We start from the raw sequence: 6,332 nt of genomic DNA, 5'->3' as shown, positions 1-6,332 counted from the left end.
GGGGTAGGTTGGGACATACACTTCCCCCTGAGATATATGGCTGTTGTGGAAGTTTCTTTCATCCCTCACTCTGCACCTGTCTCTCCAGCCGCTTCTCCATGGTGGTTGTTTCCAAGTGATTATTTAATCTGTCTCCTAATGTGGTGTGCAGGCTGGGGCTTCTCCAGGTGCATACTCCAACTCTATGAGATGTCCAGTTGCCACAGAGGGCTCTCTGCCTGCACACCTAGACATGCTTGATTAAGAAGGACCTGCCAAAAAGTATAGTGTTCTATACTGTTGGATTGTTTATCTTGGTTTTTTTTATTTGTTTTCAAGAGTCCTGCCAAATAGCAAGGCAGCAGTAGACTGCAAACATGCTATGTCGATTACTGATGAGCAGGAGGCCAAACAGATGGAGAGCTGAGTCCCAGATTCTGGTGACTGCACAGGTTGTGGTAGGAAGATTGTTTCTTAGCTACAACTGAACTTGGGAGTCTTAGAGATTATTCCCTTGTCTGGCATCTCCCTCAATGCAAACTCAGTAAGAGAGCGTGAATTTTACTGGAACTGGGATGCTACACAAGCACAATTCTTGGGTATCTGGATATAATTATAGCTGCCTGCAATTTTGGCCTAATGCAGTACTCACCACCCCTGGAAAGTTGTATCACTGTCCTGTAACTTACCAGTGAAAGCAGTTAAACTCACTGTGAAATATCAACCTCTGGTGAACCCTTTACTCAGTTCTGCTGTAGTGTAATTGCTCCAATATGACTAATCATCACTTGAGCAAGATGTCTTTGCCCTTTGTAAGTTTTTCAAGCCCCAGAGCTCTGTCCCATGCTCATTGCCACTGGAGGACACCAGAACAGCTTAAGTAGCTTGATGGCCAACTTGAACTTGTGTGAGTGATGTGAGTGCCTTGTAACTTGGGTTGCTTTGCAGATGCACCCAGAGAAAGTCACTCTGTCTCCTGAAAGATAATTTACTAGCAATCCTGTGGCAGAACACTTGCTAGTAATTTTTGTGGTTAAAAGGGCTGTAGCTCCTTAGGTATTTTGGTAAATCTGCTGCTCTCTGTATGGTCCATCTAAGTTTATAATTACCTTTTGCTTTGTAATTCTATTTCCACTGGAATTTGTCTGGGACTTTCTGTTACTGGTCATTCCTACCATCCAAGAAATGGTTTAACCAAAGCTGAGCCCTGATGCTCCAGGACAATCCAGATGCAGAGCAGACTGAAAATAAGTATGCTGCTGAATCTCTTCAGTATGTGTGCCTCTGTCATGCAGCAAAGAACAAATAAAAGGAGGGGAAATTGGGAGCTCCACAGGATTCAATGAACTGTAAGGACCCTATTAGCAAAATGTGACAAAAATGTGTGGTGCATTTTCTTAACAGCCTGTGCAAACAACTAGTAGAAATACAAGAAGATAAAGCTGAGATTTAAGAGATGATAATCTGTTACCCTGAATTTTGTGTAGCAGTTAAAATCTTCACTTAGCTTTAAATGTCCATTATAGTGTGTTGTAAAACCCTGAAGAGTGGTTCTGCTCTTGTTTGGCAGATCAAATTAATAAATAAACTAACTTTTCTGGATCCATCTAAGGTTATGCTTAGCTGTATAAAGATCATTAGAGCCAGAGTTAGGCTTTTAAATGTCCTTAAAACTAAGAGCCAAAGTGTCTGATAATTTGGGCAGTGTTTGGATTCAGCCTCAGTGGAAGTCAGAGTCACACAAGCAAGAATTTCTAATTTCTGTGTATTTATGTACTGTGACATGCAGAGGTGTGTGCCTGAACCAGGCCTGGCTGATGAGAGAAGACTGAACTGAATAGCCATGGTGTTACAGCATTATAACCTGCTGATTTCCCTCTGGCTGGAGATACCCTTTCTCCCAACCCAGGGAGAGTGCTTACTGGTGTCATTCTGGAGGCTGCCTTCCCACTGATAACACCAGTGTACCTCCTGGGTGAATGGTCTCTGAACCAGAGTATTCTGTCAGCTGTGCAAGACTGATAGAAAATGGGTCTTCGTGCTGGCTGGCAGGCACAGGATCTTTTTCTCCAGCAAGAGGGGGCATTTCAGAGGAAATTACTACATGTAGCATGGGACAAAATGTTTTTCCCATTGTGATGGAATGTACCTAGAGCAGGGAAACTAAACTTAGGATATGAAAAAAGGGGAAATAACAACATGGGGCTGTCTGCAGTGCACTAAGGCAAACAAAAAGCACCAGGAGAGGCATCCTGAAATACATTTCCTGCATGTATTGAATGCTTTAAAACATGATGCTTTTCCTTTCAAAAACAGTGAACACACTGGCATTACAATCTCTTATTTTTTTGAGTCAAGTGATACATTCCAGTCTTCGTAGGACATTTCACTTCAGCTGAGATGGCGTTTGGCTGCAGTTACTATGACAAACAGAGAAGAATTGGCATGGGGTGTGCTTGGATGAATATTCAACCAAGTTTTGTGATAAAAATATCTATAAAAATTAATCAGATACTGCCTTGCCATCTATTGCATGTTCAGTGGTCCATGGTACTGAAAATAAACAATATTTATAAACATTTAATAGGTCATTATGAAAACACACTGCATTTTACTTTGTAACTTTATAGGATGTTTTCCAGCTTGTGTTCCTTTACAGAAAAAGCTTTCTTTATTAATTTTTTATTTTCTTTTCAAGTGGAAAATGGTTTCAGGCTCACCAAAGATGAGAGCACAATACAATACGTTATTAATATTCTTTATTATTGTATCTGGTTTCTCTGAGATGAAAAATGTACTGTTATTCCCAGAACTTGGTTGGAATAGCAAGCCAGTCTCTGCAGGGTAACCCTGAATCAAGCATCTTCTTTCATATGCCCAGTCATCGGTCAAAAGGAGTGGACAAAAACAGGACACACAGTGGGGCATATGGCATTAATGAGGTTTCTAAGGACAACTCATTATTCTATTATTCTCAGTGATAATATTTTTATTTCTTTATGTCCAGAGGCTTCAAGCTAGATGGTGGGCTGAGGGCACAGTAGGCACATTCCTTACATGAAATAAAAGACAGTCCTTTTCTGAAGAATTTTGGACTGAATAAAGGAGAAAACATGCAGGGAATAAGAGTTAAGCATCCAGAAAAAGACAGAGAAGTCTGAAACAGGTGGACTGTAAGTGCCTAAGAATAAAGTTCTTTGCTTTTTTTCTGTCTTTTGTGAAGTTATCTCTGAATATTTTAATGATGTAGTGATCTGGTTTTCAGCAGAGACTATCAGTTTATTTAATTCTAGACATTTCGCTGCTGTTTCTGTGGGCAATTAGGGATGAACTGCAGCAGCACAAACTGTTGGTTTTCATGAACAGTGTGGGTCAAGGAGATGTTACAGCTGTAACCCTTCATGGGTAGCATGATTGGACAACATGCTCTAGCAACAGAGTGGGTCAGCATTTCACAGACAGTTACTTGCATGGCACTTTAATGCATAAACACTAATCTCAGCAACAGAAAACAGTGCAGAAATATTATATGCTGTTTTTATGGTGAAAAAATGTATAGGAAAATGATAGAAAATTCCTTCAACATTATTGACATATCATTGGTCATATTGTGAGTTGTACTAATGAGGGTGATGGATTGTCTGGCCCAACTGTTCATAGCCTGAGATAACGCTCTTTTACCATAATTTAGTATATAGAGCAATGTCTCCTTCTAATTATTGACCTCAGCAATGTATTAGCCTACTGACTGCTCCTAAATCGGATTTAAGATATGACATGAGGCCCTGTGTATGACACATGTAGATGGCTTCAGTGTGAATTCATGTGTGGCAGAACCAGATGTCTTGCTACATCTATCCAAATCACTTACACTTTACCTCCCTGGTCACGAACTGTAAACCTGCTGCTACCCATGGGAGGAGCACCCTCGAGAGAAGACATGCAGGACAAAGCAACTGAAACTGCAGCCATTCACCTCTTCAACATAGAAAAGGCCAGAGGGAGGAGCAAAAAGTGGTTTAATTCCTCAATATTTACTTGTGTTCAACTGGAAATGTAGACAAGCAACCTGTTACTGCTGTAATCAGTAGGTATCAACCATGATTAATATCTCAGATGATGGGAAGATTGAGCAAATTAAGACTATTTAAGTGGAAAAGGTAGAAAAAGAGAGAAAAGCATCCTTGGAAAAATACAGAAAGTGATTTAGCAGTCAGGAGAGGAAAACAACTGCTGAAGTAAACAAAACCATTACCAGCCTCAAGCAGAAGTCTCAAACAGAAAACTATAAAAAGCGAGCAGGACGAGGAACCTGCAAACACTTTGGGTACATCAATGTAAACATCAGTCTTAAGATACAGGTATCTTAACGAGTGGTCATTGCCCTCCCAGAAGTGTTAGCTCTGGTTTCCACTCTGGCAAAAGCTGGCTCCAAGGGGACTGTGGTGACCCAAATGCAGGTGCCATGCAGACATACTGCTGTCCAGGTCTCCAGCTGCAGGGAGTGCCTAAGCCTATCATTCGTTCCAGAGGAGGACAGAGAGACTAGCTGTGTGAGGTGTGAGCATGTAACTGATCTACTTGGCATGGTTGCAGAGCTAAAGGAGGGGGTGGAGAGGCTGAGGAGTAGCAGGGAGTGTGATAGGGTGCTAGGCCTTTGGTGTCATTACTTAGCCCCCCTGCAACAAGCCCAACATCATGAGTCCCACCTGCTCGTGATGCAGAGCACTCCCTGTCCTCTCCACCTGGCTGAGTGTGGGGGCCTACAGGACAGGGAGAAGTGGCAACAAGTTCCTGCACGGTGCACATGGTGTGGTAGGGGTGCCCTTTGGGTAACTGTTCCACCTCCCCAGGTGACCTTGCAAAATAGATTATGATGCTCTGCAAGGCGAACTAAATAGTGATGAGGATGATGGCTCACCAAACTTGAAGGTGCAAATAAGGCAAAGCCAGACCATGCTTTGCATCAAGTCCACCTTGGTTAAGAAAAAAAGATGGGTCCTTGTCATAGGTGACTCACTTCTGAAGGGAGTGGAAGGTCCTATATGCAGGCCAGACCCACTTAGGGAAGTCCTCTGCCTCCCTGGGGCCAGGATTAAGGATATATGGAGAAAACTCCCCACCCTAGTATGGCCCTCTGATTACTACCCACCACTGATACTTCAGGAATGCATTGATGAGGTAGCTACCAGAAGTTCAAGAGCAATGAAAAAAGGCCCTGAGACAGCTGGTTAAGGCATCAGAAGCACAAGTAGTATTTTCTTCTATCCCACTTCTGGGTAGAAGTGCTAGTAACATCTTGCAGTCTGTTGTCTCAGTGGAGGTGTGGAGTGGTGACCCATGTTGTAGTGAAGACATGAGGGTTAGTGACAGGTCAATAACTATGGAAGTGTCTGAGCATGGTCAGGTGGATATTAGGGCTTGTTCCCCCAAAAAGGTGGCATGACAATGAGGCCAGCTGAAGGGCATCTACACCAATGCACACAGCATATGCAACAAACAGGAAGAGCTGGAGGCCAGCAAGAAGACTATGAAATAGTTGCCATCACAGAAGCACGGTAGGAAGACTCACACAACTGGAGTGCTGCAATTTTCAGAAGGGATAGGCAAGGAAGGAGAGGTGGTGGGATGGCCCTCTATGTTAGGGATAGACTCAAATGCCTAGAACTTAATGTTGTGAATGACAGTGCTGAGTGTTTATGGGTGAGAATCAAAGGGAAGGCAAATAAGGCAGACATCATGGTAGGAGTTTGTTATAGACCCCCCAACCAGGATGTAGAGGCTGATGAAATATTCTATAAGAAGTTGGCAGAGGCCTTGTGATCACCAGCCCTTGTTCTTGTGGGGGACTTCAACTTCCCAGATGTCTGCTGGAAATATAACAGAGCAGAGAGGGAACAGTCTTGGAGGTTCCTGAAATGTGTGGAAGACAAATTCCTGACAGAGCTGGTGAGGGAGACAACAAGGGAGAGTACCCTGCTGGACATGCTGGTTGTTAACACAGAAGGTCTTGTAGGGGAGGTAAAGGTTGGAGGTTGTCTTGGGCAGAGTGATCATGAAATTACAGAGTTCTCAATTCTTGGTGAAGCAAGGTGGGGAGCCAGCAGAAGAGCCACCTTGGCCTTCTGAAGGGCAGACTTTGGCCTGTTTTGGAGCATGGTTGAGAGTGTCCCTTGGGAGACAGTCCTGAAGGGCAAAGCAGCCCAGGAAGACTGTTCAAAAGGAACTCTTAAAAGCACAGGAGTTGCCTATCCCCACATCGCGGAAGATGAGCCGACTGGGAAGATGACCAGTGTGGCTACATAGGGAGTTTTGGCTTGACCTGAGGAACAAAAGGAGAGTTTATGGCCTTT

This window comes from Chaetura pelagica, unplaced genomic scaffold, assembly GCF_000747805.2.
Source record: "Chaetura pelagica isolate M959 unplaced genomic scaffold, ChaPel_1.0 scaffold31, whole genome shotgun sequence".
NCBI classification, from domain to species: domain Eukaryota; kingdom Metazoa; phylum Chordata; class Aves; order Apodiformes; family Apodidae; genus Chaetura; species Chaetura pelagica.
This window is presented reverse-complemented; position numbering follows the sequence as displayed.